This window comes from Cherax quadricarinatus, chromosome 16 (genome assembly GCF_038502225.1).
Source record: "Cherax quadricarinatus isolate ZL_2023a chromosome 16, ASM3850222v1, whole genome shotgun sequence".
Taxonomy (NCBI): Eukaryota; Metazoa; Arthropoda; class Malacostraca; order Decapoda; family Parastacidae; genus Cherax; species Cherax quadricarinatus.
Genome location: NC_091307.1, coordinates 20,560,673 through 20,581,625, shown reverse-complemented (window position 1 = coordinate 20,581,625; position 20,953 = coordinate 20,560,673). Strand labels below are relative to the sequence as shown.

The window sequence follows — 20,953 nt, the reverse complement described above, 5'->3', positions numbered from 1 at the left end:
CTGGTGTTATGCCTGTGGATCCTGTCACAACTATCAAGAAAGTGTTTTAGGTCAAGGTTAATATTGGAATTTAAGGTCCTGTTGATATAGACTGTGCAATAGTAAGTGTGGATGTTCTTAACAGGGAGTAAGGTTAGATCTATGAAGAGTGGGGGGGGGTGTTGCCAGGGATGGGATTTAGTGATTATTCTTACTGCGGCGTTTTGTTGGGTTATTATTGGCTTTAGGTGTGTTGCTGCAGTTGAACCCCAAGCACAGATAGCATAGGTGAGGTATGGATATATAAGTGAATGGTATAGTGTGAGAAGGGCAGTTTGCGGTACGTAGCATCGTAACTTGGAGAAGAACCCCACCGTTTTGGATACTTTTTTTGTTGTGTGTTGGATATGGGTGCTGAAATTTAGGTTGCTGTAGAGGTATAGGCCAAGGAATTTGCCCTCATTATGTCTGGCAATTAGAGTGTTGTCGATCTTAATGTTAAGTTGCGCAACACCTGCTCTGCTACCAAACATAATACAGTAGGTTTTGCCAGTGTTAAGTGTAAGTTTATTGGCTGTCATCCAAGTCGATATTTTGAGCAGCTCCTCGTTAACAATGGTGTTGAGGGTGGCAAGATTAGGGTGGGAGATGGCATATGTCGTGTCGTCAGCAAAGAGAATGGGTTTCAGGTGTTGGGATATGACTCAAGAAATCGTAATGACACGATTGCAAACAAACCATACCCCCGGCCGGGATTGAACCCGCGGTCATAGTCTCAAAACTCCAGCCCGTCGCGTTAGCCCCTAGTGGCTAACGCGACGGGCTGGAGTTTTGAGACTCTAGGACCGCGGGTTGAATCCCGGCCGGGGGTATGGTGTGTTGGGATATGTTTGGAAGATCATTGGTGTAAATGAGGAAGAGCAGGGGTCCAAGGACACTTTCCTGCGGAACTCCAGTATCAAGTGGTCGTATTGATGAGGCTGTGTCTTTAATGGTGACCTACTGATACCTATTAGAAAGGTAGGATTTAAAATATGCAAGCGCATGGCCTCTTATACCATAGTGGTCAAGTTTGTGGAGTAGGATGCCGTGGTCTACTGTGTCAAACGCTTTTCTTAGATCAATAAAAATTCCTAGCGGATATTCCTTATTTTCCAATGCTGTGTAAAGCAGGTCTAGCATTTTTATAATTGCATCATTAGTGCTTTTATTTTTCCTGAATCCAAATTGGCAGGGGTTGAGTATGTTTTGTGACGTTATAAATGAATATAGTCTCCTGTGCACGAGTTTCTCGAAGATTTTGGATAGCAATGGTAAGTTTGATATTGGCCTATAGTTGTTTACGTCTGTAGGGTCACCACCTTTATGTATTGGTGTAACCCTTGCTGTCTTGAGTAGTGTCGGGAAAGGGCTAGTTTCTAGTGACTTGTTAAAAAGTAATGTAACAGCATGCGAAAGGACATGGGCCACTCGCTTGTACAATAATGGTGGGACGTGAGACAGATTCCCCGAGTTATTTTTAAGTGACTTTATGATCGCGGTGACTTCCGTGGGCTCAGTTGGTACAAGATAAAAGGAATTTGGGAAATTCCCATCTAGGTAGTCCCCGGCACGGGCATTGGATTTTACTGGCGAGATTAGATCCTATGTTTGAGAAGAAGTCGTTTATCTTGTTAGCTGTATCAGTGGGATGCAGTGGTGTTTCATTAGGTTTAGTTAGAACAATATTCTTGTTTTTTTTCAGTTTGTGGGTCCCCAGAATCTGGGAAAGTGTTTTCCAGGTCTTTTTTTATATCTCCTCTTGTGTCAGTGAATCTGCTGGAGTAGTACAGTTGTTTGGCTTTCTTTATTAATTTGGTGAGAACTGTTGAATATTGTTGAAGAATATCTTTGTGTATTAAGCCCTGTCTATATTGCTTTTCATATTGGTGTTTCTTATCAATGGATTTCAGAATGCTGCTGGTTAGCCATGGGCAACCAAGCCGTTTATTCGTGATCTGTTTCGTTTTTATAGGACAATGTTTGTTGTATAGTCTAAGTATTTTGTTAAGAAAAATGTCTGTCCAATCGTCAATACCATTGGCATTGGAGAATTCTGTAGGCCAGTCAACAGTCTCTAGGTCTGCTGTGAAATTCCTTATTGAGGCCTCGTCATGGAGTCTAAATGAAACTTTGTTGTATTCAAATGGTGGTTTACTAATGTTTGTTAAGAGGAAGGCTGGGTAGTGGTCAGTAGTGCTGTCTGTGATTATCCCTGATTTAAGGGGGGCTAGTATATTGGTCCATATGTGGTCTATTATGGTTGCACTTGTCTCAGTCAGCCTGGTTGGTTTAGTTATTGTTGGTATGAGAAGTGCGTTGTTCATATTGTTGATGAAATCAGTTACTGTCTGATCATCTGATAGGTCAAGGTTGATATTGAAGTTTCCAGCTAAGAGAAGGTGGTGCTTGTTCATTTGTCTGTTTGTTATTAGTGACTTTAGATTCTCACTTAGGTTTGGGATGTTTGTGTGGGGTATCCGGTATATGGCACCGACTGTTATAGGCGTCTTGAGGTTTTTTTACACTAAAATTAGCAAAAATGTATTCCTCATATTCATCACTAAAGCAATTAGTGCTAATACAAGATAGTTGGTTAGAGTAATAGATTGCAGTACCACCCCCAACTTGGTATGGTCTGCAGTTGTGGATTGCTGTGTATCCTGGTAGTGGGTAGATATCAATTGTCCTGCTTAAGCCAGGTCTCAGTAAGAATAATGCAGGAGAAGGGTGTCTTGGGTGACTCAAGGAGTGCCAGGAGGTCATCATAGTGTTTGCTTAAGGACCTGATGTTGAAGTTAAGAACTGATAGACTTTGAGCAGTGTTCAGGATAGTGCTGGCTTGTGATGCTGTGTAATAAAGGCAGTTACTTTCCAATAAGTTTTGATTGTGTGTTAGATTATGGAGGTTTAGATCAGGGTCAACGTGATCATCTTTTAGGTTTAAATAGTTGTTGTTTATATCCTGTATTATGTGGTGAGCTCTAATACTGATTTCTGTAGTGTTGGGAGGTTTGGATAAGTATATCGCTAAAGCACTTTGGTCAAATAGAGTATAGTCACTAATAAACATAATGAAATTGATATTGTCTGTGTTGTGCTAGAATGAGCTAAAGTACAACTAGGTATAAACTAATACTATAAAAAAAAATTAAAAGTGATAAAGTCTGATGCATAGGCGAAACGTGTCTACATATGACTCTTAAATGTTACATATGTGCTCAATAATAACCCACATGAAGACACAAACTTAGAATATTAATTGATCTGTATTTTTCCATCCCCTTCTGGGATCCTCTTCTGGTTTCCTGAAGAGGATCCCTGAAGGGGATCGAAATATATAGATCAATTAATCTTCTGAGATTCTCTCTCCATGTGGGTTATTACTGAGCACTGACGAGTACTCATTACACTTTAGTTATCCGTTGCATGTCATATTCATCAACTTGTTGGTATTGCATACCATCAAAGTGATGAATATCATATATGTTAGGACGGAGGTTCCTTCAGTTAAGCATTAATTCTGACGGAGTATTAAAGTAAAGTCTCCCGCGACACTCATATTTCAAGAATGTTTTGCAGCAGTGTTAAATCTGTCCACTCCCTGCATCAGGGTCTTCCCCCGTACTTGAAACAAATACTATAGCCATTGGTTTATGCTAACCAGATTGTATATCTATATTCTCTCTTCTTTTCTCTCTCGCTTTGTCTCTCTCGCTTTGTCTCTCTCGATTTGTCTCTCTCGCTTTGTCTCTCTCGCTTTGTCTCTCTCGCTTTGTCTCTCTCGCTTTGTCTCTCTCGCTTTGTCTCTCTCGCTTTGTCTCTCTCGCTTTGTCTCTCTCGCTTTGTCTCTCTCGCTTTGTCTCTCTCGCTTTGTCTCTCTCGCTTTGTCTCTCTCGCTTTGTCTCTCTCGCTTTCTCTCTCTCGCTTTGTCTCTCTCGCTTTGTCTCTCTCGCTTTGTCTCTCTCGCTTTGTCTCTCTCGCTTTGTCTCTCTCGCTTTGTCTCTCTCGCTTTGTCTCTCTCGCTTTGTCTCTCTCGCTTTGTCTCTCTCGCTTTGTCTCTCTCGCTTTGTATCTCTCGCTTTGTCTCTCTCGCTTTGTCTCTCTCGCTTTGTCTCTCTCGCTTTGTCTCTCTCGCTTTGTCTCTCTCGCTTTGTCTGTCTCTCGCTTTGTCTCTCTCTCTCTCTCGCTTTGTCTTTGTCTCTCTCTCGCTTTATCTCTGTCTGTCTCTCGCTTTGTCTGTCTCGCTTTGTCTCTCTCGCTTTGTCTCTCTCGCTTTGCTTTGTCTCTCTCGCTTTGTCTCTCTCGCTTTGTCTCTCTCGCTTTGTCTCTCTCGCTTTGTCTCTCTCTTTGTCTCTCTCGCTTTGTCTCTCTCGCTTTGTCTCTCTCGCTTTGTCTCTCTCGCTTTGTCTCTCTCGCTTTGTCTCTCTCGCTTTGTCTCTCTCGCTTTGTCTCTCTCGCTTTGTCTCTCTCGCTTTCTCACTCTCGCTTTCTCCCTCTCGCTTTGTCTCTCTCGTCTCTCTCCTTCTCTCTCTCTTCTTCTCTCTCTCTTCCTCTCGCTTTGTCTCTCTCGCTTTCTCCCTCTCGCTTTCTCCCTCTCGCTTTCTCCCTCTCACTTTCTCCCTCTCGCTTTCTCCCTCTCGCTTTCTCTCTCTCTCCCCCCCACACATACACACACACACACACACGGATGAATCATAAGAATACAAGAAAGTATTTCTTCAGCCTTATAGTAGTCAGGAAATGGAACGACCTAGAGAGTGAAGTGGTAGAGGCAAGATTCATACATAGCTTTAAAAAGAGGTACGATAAGGCTTTAGAAGCCAGGAGTGAACCTAGTAGCGACCAGTGAAGAGGCAAGGCCAGGAGCTGTGAATCGGTCCTGGAACCACATACAGGTGATTACATATACATGAGCACGCGCGCGCGCGCGCGCGCACACACATTACATATATATATATATATATATATATATATATATATATATATATATATATATATATATATATATATATATATATATATATATATATATATATAAAGTTGTGTGGGTAAATTATCACAAGATGCGATGGAGGATTCATCCTTCTTCCGCTAACCGCTGTACTCGCGCCCTCTTTACGACGTAGGGAGGCACTGATACCACAGGTGTCACTCCGCTCCTTGGCAATGGGAAATAATTAGGATTGATTTGAGGAAATAAAGGGTAGCTCCAGTTCCCTGATTGAAGATATAACTCCCCCCCCCCCCACCCTTTAACAGCATCAAGAACCCTTCATTGAAGATACTTGATCCACAGCATAGCTATGGGATCCAACCACTTCATCATTACACAGCTTCAGTGAGAGTGAAACGACCATTAGATCCAAAAAAATATAACTAGTGGCAAGAAAGACTAATGAAGATACAGTGTAATGGGATCCTTTATTAAAAACGTTTCGCCACACAGTAGACTCAGTCACAAACAGATGCGTCTGTGACTTGATAAAGACCTATATTCCTATTAGTTAGAATTTGACCGTCGTCCTCCTCAGGGAATTGTCACTGTGTTCCTCCGTCACTGTCTTCCTCTTCAGGGAATTGTCTCTGTCTTCCTCTGCCAAGACTCGAATGTATCTTCCTCCTTCATAACCAGACTTCTCTTTCTTCCCCACAATACCCGGAGTATACCTGGAGAGGGTTTCGGGGGTCAACGCCCCCGCGGCCGGTCTGAGACCAACTCTTGCTATTTTATAAGGAACACGACATCTCGTAACTCTCCGTCTATAGACTTGATGGTTCTAGCAATGCTACCCTTTTGTTTTAGTCATATGATTCGGGTTTCCAGACATGTGATTTTCGTATGAAGTCATGTGATCCACGTTTCAAGTTTTTCACCGTTCCAGTCATGCAATCCATCTTTCTAGTCATGCAACGCATGTTTCTAGTTAAGCAGTCCATGTTTCCAGTCATGTAATCCATATTTCCAGTCAAGCAATCCATGTTTCCAGTCATGCAGTCCACGTTTCCAGTCATGCAGTCCACGTTTCTAGTCATGCAGTCCATGTTTCCAGTCATGCAGTCCATGTTTCCAGTCATGCAGTCCATGTTTCTAGTCATGCAGTCCATGTTTCCAGTCATGCAGTCCATGTTTCTAGTCATGCAGTCCATGTTTCCAGTCATGCAGTCCATGTTTCCAGTCATGCAGTCCATGTTTCCAGTCATGCAGTCCATGTTTCCAGTCATGCAGTCCATGTTTCCAGTCATGCAGTCCACGTTTCCAGTCATGCAGTCCACGTTTCTAGTCATGCAGTCCACGTTTCTAGTCATGCAGTCCACGTTTCTAGTCATGCAGTCCATGTTTCCAGTCATGCAGTCCATGTTTCCAGTCATGCAGTCCATGTTTCCAGTCATGCAGTCCATGTTTCCAGTCATGCAGTCCATGTTTCCAGTCGATATTGGCTTGCTGTTGATATATTTATCAGTCAGGAAATAGCATACAAAATACAAATGATATACTGGAGAGTAGTCGGCAACAAATACGTACTAAATTAGTTAGATTTTGTAGCTGATGCGGCTAGTTTATTGTTCCTCCAATATACATCCTGTGGATGGTAAGAGCTAGTCTTTTGTACACCCAGTATACATCTGGAGAGCGATAGAAACTAGTTTTACTAGATATGCATCCTGTAGACGGTAGCTGCTAATTTTGCACACCTTATATACTGCCTGTAGACTGTAGGGGTCAGCTTTTTGTGCAGCTGCTATCCATTTTGTGAATTCTAGCTTCTAGTTTACTGTGCATCCCATATCTATCCTGTGGATTAAAGGGCAAGAGAACTTGGATACACAAAAGACCTGTGAACCAAGTTTTAAAGGCACTAAAGATGTCTTTTAATAGTTTCTAAATAATTCTAATCGCAGTTTATTTCTCCACGTTTTGCTGAGAATAATAACCTAAGTCGATTAGTTTTAGTCCCTAAATACTTTTGCATTTTGCATATTCTAAAAGTTGTAATTCCTGTTGTCATTTTTTATATATTCAGTGTGTATTTTACAGAGGCTTCAGGCTTGTTGTTGACCATGAAAAAGGTCAAAGAAAACGTTCAGCGAAATAAAAACCATATTACCGTGCCTGGAGCAATTAAGAACAAATCTCTTCGCCAGACGCGTCTTCCTAGTTTTTCTTCACCTATTCTCCTGATCTGTCTTCTTTTTTTTCCCTCTCTTCTTAGCTTTTTCTCTTAGGCTACTTAATAATGGTCTAAGATTGATCGAAACGTGCTTTAGGGTTTCTTCTTCGAAGTGCACATTAGTCTTCAGATGTTCCAAAACGTTACCAGAAGGCTACGTCCGAATACGTCTGTTAAAACGCTTCTTAAAAGTCTCCTGGTTTTCCAGAACACATTTTCTCGATCTTAGAAACAATCAACGTTTAATTGCTAATATATTCCTTCTATGACCTCCCTATAATATTAAAAAATTCTCAAGCGAGCTTTTCATTACCAGAAGTATATAACTTAGCCGAGACGATTGTTTGCAAGGCAACGCTTGCAACTGATATGCTTAAACGGGTTCTCGGGAAGAGGGCAACAGAGAAATTACGAACTCGTTCTATATGATTTCTCTCTGATAAACGACGCCCGGTGAAGCAAAGCTTCTCAGTCTCATGAGTAGAAAGTCCGTCTGAGCGCAGTATTCTTTGCTGCAAAGCGGTAATAGCAGCGATAAAGTACGAACGTATTTAACCTATATTTTCATTTAATGAAGACCTCTTTGGAAAACATCCAATAGTCCGGGGTGATTGATACGGCAAAATTGCGAAGCTAAATCGGATACTTGAGCGAGTCGCTTTTGCTTAATAAACGACGAAATTATACACGGAGACTTGATTATTAATTTTAGGCCAACAGGACTAGCAGGTGCTGCGACTGGTTTTTCCAGCAATCACATATTTAATGACGGGTTAATACAAACATTTATGTCCCTATCATCAGCTCTGATGATTTTAGCACCGCCTGCCACTAATATTTGACTTGTATTAACATATTTATGCAAGGGAATTATCGCATACTTCTGTTCTTGTGATAGCAATTTGAACCGTAAGGATGAATTATTAATTATAAACTGATGTAAAGTCAGACCTTCTGAGTGTAGTAATGACGGCCATTTGCAAGCGTTTTCGATGCGAATTGGTAAGATCTTGTGTTTTTTTCTGTAGATCAAATCTAACACCTTAAACCCTCAATTACTTATCTTAAATCGCTCCTTAAGAAAAACATGTTTTTTGTTGTACTCGCTGGTTATCTATTCTTTCTAACACGTCCTGTCCTCCATCCCTTCCTCGCCCCCTTCCCTTCCTCCTCCTTCCCTTCCTCGCCCCTTCCCTTCCTAGCCTCTTTGCTCTCTTCACTTTTATTTTTACTTTCACCCTCTCTTTTCCAGGTTTAAAGAGGGTCACTATGTGTATTTTCGTAACGTAACAGTATCGACACGCTATAACCGTTTAGCCTCAACATTATTCCTGCGCCAGGTTGGTATATTTTTTAATTAAAACGTGAGATAAAACTACTATAAACATTCATATATTCTGCCCCTACATCACATCCTCGCCTTCTCAATTTTCCCCATCCTCCCTCTTTTGCCCCTTCAGTCTTCCCCCTCCACCTTTCCCTCCCTCCTTTCCCATTCACTTCTTCCTTGCCCACTCTTCCTCTCTCCTTCCCTCCATTCTTCTATATAACACTTCCAGCATCTTTCATTTCGTTTCTTTGTAGTCAAAATAATGAGAGAACTTGACCACCACTCCTCTGAGAACTCAATTTTAGCCAAAGGAAAGAAAATTCTCAATTGAATGGTTATGTTTCTGTCTCGCAGAAACATAACCAGAGGATCGAACCTTCACCAATGAATCAAACAGTTTCAGAGCTTAAAATTCACACTTGACAAAGTACATTATGAAAAAAATGAAACTTGAAGAACTATAGAAGCTTCATAAAGTCAGTTAACTCACTTTAATAAAAAATGATTTGACATTAATTAGTATTTCCACAATTATGACCGAGGTTGTTTACATATACATTTGCATATTGCCAAAATATTACAGGAGTTACCTGGAATGGAATAACCGCATTAAAAGTAACTTGGCCAGTGAAATTCTAGCCACTTTTAATATTCGTAAATGTGCTAGTAAGTGCAGCACTCAGTCTTTACAGATGGGAAGCAAATACTGTGTTGTTGGAGTTTAATTTTTCTTTATGTATTAATATAGTCTGAACCAGAGAGATAGAGACAAAGGGGCGTAAGTAATTACGGATTAATAATTACTCGTCTGTATTTGCAGGTGATTTCTAGCTCCTGGCCCCCGCCTCTTCGCCTTCAACGTAGTGCCTGGATGAAGGTTTGTTTTATCTAGTTTTGAAGCCCCGTATGTAGTCGGCTTGTGTTGTCTCCTTGCTATAGCCAGGTAGGCGATGTAATATACCCCCAGTGAAAAGTAGGGGCGCCACTGGTACACTAAGAGAAAACACAGTAAGTGTCCGGGGCCCAAGACTGTTTATCCCACTAGCCATAAGGGGAATTACCAATAGACTCCTGGTTGTCTTCAAGAGGAAGCTGAACAGATATCTAAAGTCAGTGCCAGATCAGCCAGGTTGTGGTTCGTATGTTGAACTACATGCGGCTAGCAGTAACAACCTAGTTGATCAGGCCCTGATCCACAAGAAGGCCTGATCATCAACCGGCCCGCGGGGGCGTTGATCCCCGGAATGCCCTCCAGGTAGACTCCAGGTTGCCCAACTCATACACCTACTACTACTGCATCACCATTCTTATGTTAAGTGCATCTTGCTCGAAAATCTCTGTAGCGCCTTGAAGGTGTTATTTCCATTTTATGTCCCCTTATTCTAGTTTGCTAGCAAAAAATTGCATATACATATTGTTTATTCCCCGTGATCATAACCCATCTTATACTCTTCCTAAGGTTGTTCAGTGTTCCCTGGCTCACCTCATGGCTCATTTCCCTCATGTCCGTCACCAATCTGAAGACTTATTTTTTTAACTATTCCGCCTAGTATCTCAGGGTTCAGCACTTGTGCTGTATATTCATGAATTGGTTTCACGCATTATCGCAAGTGTTCGGTGCGTGTCCTTATCGAAGTTTCCGAGTGGATGTTACACACGGCTTTCCAGTGTTGCACACGCAATGGCCGCTATAATCAACAGAGGTAAAAACATAAAGGAAGGCTCTTTCTAGAGGCAAGATAAATCCAGTCAGACGTATTGTTAAATGACATTACCATAGTAAAGTAGCTTAGCATATCGACCATTTAATATGAAAGTAATTAAGCTTTATTTAGGCAGATGTAAAATATAAATATTGTAATTTATGAGGGTTTAATGCCGCCGTTTCGTCCTTTTTTTAATATTTATGTGGCAATGAGTCTTGTGTGTGTTAGTTGCAAATTCAACAGTGGCACCTTTGTTATCCATACACTAAAAATTAATTAAAATGAGCTTCATTATTTATGCACTGCCAATTTATCGGAACATATATAATTGCATATTCTGCTCATAAACAGAAAATAATAATAAAAATAACTGGTGCATTTCCCAGCGATAGTGTTGAGAGTTGCTCCGATTTTTCCAGCCCGCAGTGTATAGTGTTGTCCATTTTCGCATTCAGTCCATAATTAATTTTTTTTTTTCGCTTTACTCGTGGTTTATATATAAGTTTCAGTGTTGTCCATGGTTTCTAGCTTTCAGTGTTGTCCATAGTTTCCAGCTTCCAGTGTTGTCCATAGTTTCCAGCTTCCAGTGTTGTCCATAGTTTCCAGCTTCCAGTGTTGTCCATAGTTTCCAGCTTCCAGTGTTGTCCATGGTTTCTAGCATTCAGTGTTGTCCATAGTTTCCAGCTTCCAGTGTTGTCCATAGTTTCCAGCTTCCAGTGTTGTCCATAGTTTCCAGCTTCCAGTGTTGTCCATAGTTTCCAGCTTTCAGTGTTGTCCATAGTTTCCAGCTTCCAGTGTTGTCCATAGTTTCCAGCTTTCAGTGTTGTCCATAGTTTCCAGCTTTCAGTGTTGTCCATAGTTTCCAGCTTCCAGTGTTGTCCATAGTTTCCAGCTTCCAGTGTTGTCCATAGTTTCCAGCTTCCAGTGTTGTCCATAGTTTCCAGCTTCCAGTGTTGTCCATAGTTTCCAGCTTCCAGTGTTGTCCATAGTTTCCAGCTTCCAGTGTTGTCCATAGTTTCCAGCTTCCAGTGTTGTCCATGGTTTCCAGCTTCCAGTGTTGTCCATAGCTTCCAGCTTCCAGTGTTGTCCATAGTTTCCAGCTTCCAGTGTTGTCCATAGTTTCCAGCTTCCAGTGTTGTCCATAGTTTCCAGCTTTCAGTGTTGTCCATAGTTTCCAGCTTCCAGTGTTGTCCATGGTTTCTAGCATTCAGTGTTGTCCATAGTTTCCAGCTTCCAGTGTTGTCCATAGTTTCCAGCTTCCAGTGTTGTCCATAGTTTCCAGCTTCCAGTGTTGTCCATAGTTTCCAGCTTCCAGTGTTGTCCATAGTTTGCTTCCAGTGTTGTCCATAGTTTCCAGCTTCCAGTGTTGTCCATAGTTTCCAGCTTCCAGTGTTGTCCATAGTTTCCAGCTTCCAGTGTTGTCCATAGTTTCCAGCTTCCAGTGTTGTCCATAGTTTCCAGCTTCCAGTGTTGTCCATAGTTTCCAGCTTCCAGTGTTGTCCATAGTTTCCAGCTTCCAGTGTTGTCCATAGTTTCCAGCTTCCAGTGTTGTCCATAGTTTCCAGCTTCCAGTGTTGTCCATAGTTTCCAGCTTCCAGTGTTGTCCATAGTTTCCAGCTTCCAGTGTTGTCCATAGTTTCCAGCTTCCAGTGTTGTCCATAGTTTCCAGCTTCCAGTGTTGTCCATGGTTTCCAGCTTCCAGTGCTGTGTGAGGTGTTTTAGCTTAGGTGACATTAACATAACTTTTTTGTATAAACTTAACAGGATGCTAAAATTGGGATGCATCGGGGTATAATGCATGCAATATGGTTTTCGTATGTTGCAGTAGGAAAAAGACAGTGAAAACGTAGCATCTACGTTCAGTAGTGTGTTAATATTATCCACAGAATAAAGAATATATAAAGTATTGAACGTGATGGAATAATAAAAAAGAATAATTTAACGAGAAGAAGAGGGTTATCAAAATGATTTGCTCGTGTCAATAGAGAAGAGTAAGATAAGAGGTTGCGAGAATTTGAGATGGAGGAAAGGAACAAGGGATGTCCAAGATAGAAGACATGAAGATAGTATCGAGAGGCAGTGGCCTGAGCAAGCAGCAAGAAAATTTGAGAATCTCGCATCAGAGTGAAGGCGAGTTATCTCTAGGATTTGACAATATGCGGAGGCATGAGCAAAGAATTATATCGAGGAAGGGATTCGGGAAAATCGGCAAGGACGTTGGGGTTCGGTGGGCTGCATAGGGTTATGGTGTCCGTGTTTTGCAAAGAAAACTGGGAAGCAAGTAGTAGCTTGTCTTTACGTTTCATTACCCGGCTTTGGTTAGAAAAGGCCATTGTGCCTGAAAAAGAAAATGAAGTATACAAAAGTGAAAGAATATGAATTATTTATCCGAAGATACGAAAAGCATCCACGAAAAAAGAAACTTTAAATGCAAACGTTCTATATTTCCCAGTTGGTGGCGAGTTCAATAATATTACTGCAATACACATGTGTAGCAGTTAGGTATCATTACTGTTGTAACGCCTCGCCTACACAGTAAGCTTCATCAGTCAAATACAGAGGTCAGCAGGAGTATTTGAGGCGGTCAGTCCCACAGCCAGGCTTCTCTTCTGCTCTTAGTGCTCTCATTGCTTCATTTTTTTCCGATTCATGTCAGGTATTTATTATTTTTTATCACATATTAATTCATAAGGCCACTTACATCCTGATAATTTTTTTCCTTCAACAGAAAATCATTTAATCTCTCTCTCTCTCTCTCTCTCTCTCTCTCTCTCTCTCTCTCACCCACCCCCTCTCCATCTCTCTCCTTCACCATGTTCCACACTATAGAACAATGCTCATTCACTGCCACATAAGGTAGAGGACAGTTATCATCCTGGTACGACCCAGGTACCCTGGCTGTCTAGGGGCCACTCAGTGGCACTTCTTGGCTGACAGACTCATTACTTACCGCTGACAGCATTGTGGGACAGTGATCTCTCACTGTCATCTTTCAGTGGAGGGACGAGGATTCACTACTCCCATCACATGCTACTAGTTATGTTCAATTCACTGCATCGTGATATATCTTCCATTAAGTCTGCATAGTAAATTAAAAAAAATCAAATCCCAATTAGGGAAAATTTTATGCATTATTAAATATGAAATACTGTACGTATATGATTCGTATGTGTTTTTCTACAAGTCAAAGAGTTTTAACAATGAAAAACATGTCGTGTCAATGAGTTTGAACATTCAGAAACGCATAGTGCTGAAAAATATAGGAAAACATGTTTAGATCATCGACAGAAAAGCAGCGTACGAGGCTCGGCAGCTCACATAGACGGGTCATCGCAAGATTGGGACCCGTGCCAGGACTATGGTCTTGGCGAACATTATACATACATCGGCAGCTCACATCACCTCGACGTACCGAGCCTTAAGGGCACTTTTTTTTTGTAGTGTCTACAAAAGATTGAACATATGTCTGTGTGGAATTATTAAAATTCACGAAAATTAACACCAGAGGACTGTGATTGGTTAATGGTCCAACTCGGACTGAAACGTCGTCATAAAATTGTTCAGACACCAGAGAAGTGTTGATTTCAAAGCACAGAATTATGTCAGATTTCATTTATTGGCGTCAAGTACTCCTGTTTCCTCTGAAATATAAGCCTGTTCAAGAAATATTTTTGACCTGACGAATACTTTCAGGGGTCAATGTCCCCCCTTTTCCCCGGGTCGGTCCACTATCAGGTCTCGTGGTGGATCAATTGCCTTATTAACCAGGCTGTTGTATACACAAATAACCCGCACATAAAAGAGAGAAGCTTACGACGACGTTTCGGTCCGACTTGGACCATTTACAAAGTCACACTAACCAGAAGTGGAGCAGGACGGCTATATATAGGCAGCAAGAGGTGGTGGTGGTAGTAGTAGTAGTACAAGAATGGTATATAATACCGACAAGATGAAATTAAGACACATGCGCAACACCCGGGCATCTCCATCGTAGACGTTTCGCCATCCAGCAAGCCACTGGAGGGCGAAACGTCCACAACAAAGACACCCAGACGCCGCACATGTGTCTTAATGTCATCAGTAGTAGTAGTAGTAGTGGTAGTAGTAGAAGAGGTAGTAGTGGGGAATAAGGAGGACGAGCCAGTCAAATACAAAGGAAGGGGAGCACTGCAAGAGAGCTAGGTGCACACAGAGGGAGAGCAAGCGCACAGAGGTGCGTGAAAGGGGAAGTGGTGAAATAAATGAAGAAGGAACAGAAACACGAGACAGAAGAGAGAAAGACAACCCAGAGGAGAAAAAGGAAAGAGGAAAGAGACAAAAAAATGGGAAGTCAGGTTAAGTCACGGGAAGGCATCTACACAGACGAAGCCAGGGCTAAGGTTCATACAACAGGCTGTTGTAGTTGGCAGCTGTCAGTCCAGCGTACGTGTCACCTGAGTCAGTTTCCTACGAGACGTCACCAAGAAAGCAATTTGCTAGAGGATTCCACTCTAGTCTTGTATAAACTGAGAAGTATTCATTAGAAAACTGCTTGTCATTTGTTTAGCCTTACCCCGTGCTCATTAGTTTATATTTTATTCATTTTACCCAGCCTGCACCATCATCCCAGAACACATCTTCACTCCAGAGCACATCTTCACCCCCGTAGTCATCTGTACCCTAATGCACTCAAACTCCAGTATCCACCTCAATTCCCAGTACCTACCTTAAACCCAGTTCAAACCATAACTAAAATACATATCTTACACCCAGTATATATAACACCAGTAAATACCTTAACCCCAGTAAATACCTTAACCGCAGTAAATACCTTAACCAAAGTGCTCACCTTAACCCAGTACACATCTCCCACCCCAGAGTCCATATCATCACTCCCAGTTACAAACCTTAACCCCCAGTATAAACCGTAACCTTCGGTACACAGCTTCACCCTCAGTACACCAGTACACAGCTTCAGCACCAGTACACCTCTTTACTCCAGTACACATTTCTACCCCTGGTTACTCACCATAGCCAGTAAACAATATTACCCCCAGTACCCAACTCGGCCACCAGTACACAATCCCCCTCCCCCCCAATAAGCACCTCAACCTCCCTAGTACACAGTATTACCACCACCACCCCAGTACATACTTTCGCCACTCCCGGTACACACCAACACAACAGCTGTGCCAGGCGAGTATTGGCAATAACATAAAGTTAATGTGAACAACCTCGAGTTATTTTCTTCAGATGCAAAACTCTTATGAACACCATAAGAACATTAACGTTGGCGCATCCTGTGAAACCTGTTATCTTGTGAAACCCTTCGCCATATTTTCTTGTGAAACCTTGTTATATTCTCCCCATCTGACCCCTCAAGGAAGGTGCCTTGATGCTGGTGATCCTTGATGTTCTTGATCCAAGTCATATGAGCTCATCTTACTCGAATCACACCTCATGATTACATTCATGGGAAGCGTTTGATCCGTAGGGGAATGGGGGATGGGCAACACTCATATTAGATCCAAAGATGTGTGTATGTGTGTGTGTGTGTGTGTGTGTGTGTGTGTGTGTGTACTCGCCTATTTGTGATTGCAGGGGTCGATTCGAAGCTTCGTTGATCGCTACTAGGTCCACACACACCCTGCTCCAAGAGCTTTATCGTACCTCCTCTTAAAGCTATGTATGGATTTTATGCAAGCGTACTCACCCATTTGCAATCACGTATTTGTGGTAACAGGGATCGATTCACAGCTCCTGGCCCCGCCTCTTCACTGGTGTGTGTGTGTGTGTGTGTGTGTGTGTGTGTGTGTGTGTGTGTGTGTGTGTGTGTGTGTATGTGTATGCTTAAATTTCACATTTTCTGCAATTCGTTTACCAGAACAAAAGAACGTTTAATCACTGTCGTTACAAATGGACGTCCTCCGTGTTTACCATCGCTTAGAAGAAATAATTTACTCCCAAACATAATGGAATTATATTTCACCGTGATTAATGTTTTCGGCAATAATGAATATGAATTGTCTACCTTCATACCCATAATGGGAAGAATAATGAATTCAAATATATAATGGCGTTTCAGTCTTCCCTTGAGAAATTAAGCTTTTAAAATACTCTTGCGCATTGACATTCACGATCAAGAAATTGCTTCTAGAATGAAAACAAATCAGAATCATTTATAATGCAAGACCCAGCGAGGCATGGGATTATCAGCCTCACTGTCCGGAGGCACGCGAACCACTCTTCTCTGCCCGGATATTTTTCTAATGCACGGAAAGTTATCGGAATTGTGCCTGTTTCTCGGGGCCGGGAGGAGGGAACTTTACAAGGAACACTGATTCTCAATTTGGCCTTATGCCACTCTCCTTCTGTGGGTGATGGAGACTGTTTCATTACTGGATGCTGCAGTTTGTGGTGGTTCTACCTTACTGTTCTTGTTTCATTACTGGATGCTGCAGTTCGTGGTCGTTCTACCTTACTGTTGCTCTTGTTCCATTAGTAGATGGTGCAGTTCGTGGTGACAAGTTGACTGCTGTTTCAGTATTATAACCAATGCTTCAGCTTGTAGTGACTGGCTGGCTCTCCCTAGCTGATATTCACCCATCTTCATGACCGACATTTTTTTTTCCTTTTCGAGTAACTGACCTGTTGCTGCTACATGTTGGCTCGTACTGTTGCTATTTTTCAGCAGGTGTTGCAACTTCGTTGCTGTTTGTTGATACTTGGTGATACTTGTCAGGAATGGAGAGCAACCCAAGTATGGTGTGTGTATGGTAGCAGCCATAGACATGTCTGTTTGGGCTGATCTCCATTACTTTCCACTATTGAAAGCTGGTGAAAAAGTGTTGATTGCAACGCGAAAAGGCTAAAGGTGTCATTTAACTTTCCCCTCTGGTAGTTATGCTATACCTAGCAGAATTTAGTTAAAAAAATACTTAAGTTTAACCAGGTTAGGTTAGATTTCTAAGTTTTGGCCCAGAAATAAAAATCTTTATGCCATCACTGCTATTGAAAAAAATTTATAATTCTGTAAAATATTTCTTTTTATAAAAATTTAATTCTGAAGGGAGTTTGGCCTATTCGGCAAGTTCGTTATTATATATATATATATATATATATATATATATATATATATATATATATATATATATATATATATATATATATATATATATATATATATATATATATGTCGTGCCGAATATGTAAAACTGGTCATTTAGCAAGAAATCATTTAAAATTAAGTCCTTTCTAAAATTTTCTCTTATACGTTTAAAGATATATTTTTTTCATTAATGTTGGTGTAAAAAATTATAATTTTGCACCAAAAGGAACTTAGAAAACTTACCTAACCTTATAACAAATGCAATTTATTTTAGCCTAACCCAACTAAATATATTTTAGATTTGTTTACAATAATTTAATACTAAACAAAGACAGTGAGATATATTTTTTTCGTTAGGTTCAGAATGATTTTGGCGAAATTATTGAATACACAAATTTTCACTTGTCCTATATGGCAAGATGAACGTTGCTATTTAATCCAAGATCGCAAGTTCTGCCTATTCGGTACGTCATATATATATTATTTTCAACAGCCTTCACATTAATGAAAATGAGTGTACGTTTTATTTTGAGAATTATTAGGTGTGAAGTAGCGTTCATGGCCAGAATTATGGAAGCAGTGAGCATTGATTGCGCAAATACAAAACAACTTCATCAAATCAAAATAAAGAAAAAATCCAAGATTTTCGTCATTAGTGTTTGGTCATTAGTATGACAGACTCTGCTGAGGGTAATACAAATGGCCGTGTTAATGATGTTCCTGAATTTACACACACATATAACTCAGGTGAAAGCCACCTGTATTGCTCTTTATTAAGAGGTTGAATTTGTTACTAACTGATAGTGTAAGTTTTTTCCTCGCCAGTATATCTGAAACTGTACATTGGTTGACCTTTTTTTGGACCAGCTGTTGACAGCAAGATACCCCGGCAACCAGGTACCAGACTGGGACTCCTGGTTGCTGGCCAACAATACTTCATGAATATTTTATTCATTTACCACCAAATTTGAGTCTAAAAAAAAAAGTCACTCTCTGAAACGTCTAGGTTAAAGGTGAAAGTCAAATATTAAGAAAAAAAAGCTCAAACTACGTTTTAACAAAACTTACAAACACAATCGTCACCAAATTTGCTAAGATGGTTGGGAAGAGATTCACCAAAATTCTTGTATTGATAAAATAATGAAAATATATGAAATCTTTCGCAAGAAATTTCCCCGCCCAGAGACAGAATTAACAATTCGTCACTAAATTAGATCCAGTTAGAGATTAAGAGACCACGCCGAAGATAGTGACATTTTGGCTACGAAGAACGAAGATTAAGACGAAGTGTTGTGTCCAATCAAGATTATCTCAAGATGATGCCAAGACACGCTAGATTGCTGTTTTAACGGCGCCTAAAATACAACTTTGTATATGGCTTTTTCTCAGAAGAAACGAGAGAATTTATCCAGACGTGGATCTTATTTCTATGAATATCTATACACAAATAACCCGTACATAGAAAGAAGCTTATGACGACGTTTCGGTCCGACTAGCGAACGGTCCAAGTCTGGCCGAAATGTAGTTATAAGCTTCTTTCTCCTATATGTGGGTTATTTGTGTATCGTTCCAGTCACGGTATTGTCTTTTTTGTTTTATATGAAGACCTAGTCCTTGGAAAATTTGGTTTGTACTTCCTCTGGCTTACCTGCCCGCCCAATAAGTAAGTCACTTCATATGATAATGAATTTCTGGATGCCATTTAAAAGTATGTGATGACAGCTTATCGTGCCCTAAAATAACACTAATATTCTTCTGATACAGACCAACAAGATAATTACTAATCCAAATTCTGAATCAGGGTCGTTGTTATTAAATTTTTGAGGTTTCGAGGAGCATAAACTATGTAAAACTTTTAGCTTCTTTATACTTTTTCAATATATATTAAACAAGAATGGAGGAACAATGCAGGAGGCCTTCTGGCCATGTAAAACAAGTCCTTATAAACTTAAACCCGCTAACAAAAATATTTGCCCAATCCATTATCAATGTTACCCAAGGAATAAACTTTGATAACCCAAGTAACTCATGTGCAAGTCCCATTTTTGATTCTGAGGATGTTATACCTAAACTCAGGTCTTTATGTAATAATGTTGGTAGAATTTCCGACAATATGTTAAAAATACCACAATAAAATGATGCATTAGTTGCACTTGTGTCCTTTTATCTAACATTAGGTCTTAATGACTTAGTTATTTCTAATAACCTTCATCCGTAATGAGCCTCCTGGTGCTCCGAAATATCTACAAATTAGCAGATTATCGCGTATACAAAGCTGAATAGGTGAAGTGCGTCAAAGAAAAGAGTTGTTAACGCTTACAAGTATTTTAATGTAGTAGTAGTAGTAGTAGTGAAGGTGGTAATAGTCTGTGGCTGTAATAGACAGTGGTGGTGGTATTTTTGACAGAGAACAGGACAAGTATCTCCTGATATGTCTAATTGGAATGACCAGATAAGAAGTTAAACATCAGCTGTTGTTGTAATAGCAGTAGTGGAAGTAGTAATAGATGAAGTATTGATAGTTCTAGGAGTAGTAATGTTGAGTGTAAATTAAACATTTTTCATGTGTTAAATATGCATGTACGTTAGTCTCTAAATTTACTTTTTCTTGCGAGTAGTGTGAGGGATGGAGTGGAGGGCAGGAAGAGCGCCATGTGCTTTTCTCTGTCGACTCATCTTTAAAGAGGAAAATAGTCATACGTGGAAAGAGTCATTTTTCTCGCCAGATAACCTCGATATTAACAATTACATGTTTTTCCTGCAAGACCACACGGTATCCTTGTTTCTATTCTAATTTAATGTGTTTTTAGTTATTTCGATCTTTCTCGCCTCTGTCTTTCTGGACCCGTCATTTCCTTTACGAGTTGCCATTGTTGTATAAAGTGACTCACTTCCTTAGTGTGTTGTCACAGCAACATTTCTAAAGCCAAGAGCGTCGTCCCTTTGTCCTTCTCTCTCCGCGCAAAAAAAAAAAAGTCTTTTGTCACTTTTGCCTCCAAGAGCGAGTCCTCTCGCATCTCTCTCCATTATCTGACCTAACAGGAGACGGGCGTTCTCCCGCTGGCTTCCTCTTTTGTGGCGTCCTCTCGAACCGCTTCTGTTTCTTCGTCTCACAGAGTTGTCATCTTCAAGATGCCGAGTCTGCCATGTCTTGAGTTTTTCTTCTGGTTCCGGTTGAATATTCTCTCTCTCTCTCTCTCTCTCTCTCTCTCTCTCTCTCTCTCTTTCTCTCTCTCTCTCGCTCTCTATAAATTTGATTTAAGAGAACGACTTTTTTTCCCCCTCCAACGCTGGTGCTCCGATATTCTTGACCTCTTGATCATATATTCGGGTTTCAAAGTGTCGTGCAGGTCATCAATCTTCCGAGACGTTTTCTGGAAGAAATTGCCACCCAGGGCTGAGCGGGGGGGATGCTGTGGCTTCCCCCAGCCCTCCCGACCCTCTCCATCTTTACCGATATAGTAGCTTAAAACCATTGGTAGTACACAGACACTTAAAATGCCGAAAAAATCTATACAACGTTTCGCTCACCTGTAAGCAAAATATAATAATACTTGTCAGCATTTCTTTGCCATTCAACTTTGTTCTCGTGGAAACTAATAATGAAAGTTTTTATCCAACGGACTACCATTTATTGTTT

At 40.8% G+C, this 20,953-nt stretch overlaps 1 long non-coding RNA gene across 2 annotated transcripts in view; it reads left to right on the top strand.

Moving 5' to 3' along the window:
* LOC138852765 (uncharacterized) overlaps window positions 1-20,953 on the top strand; it is a 392,759-nt gene that overhangs the window by 299,223 nt on the left and 72,583 nt on the right. For both annotated transcript variants that reach the window (XR_011392062.1, XR_011392063.1), the window contains exon 4: window positions 9,341-9,397. This is a non-coding gene — a long non-coding RNA (uncharacterized lncRNA). The remainder of the gene's footprint in view (window positions 1-9,340; window positions 9,398-20,953) is intronic.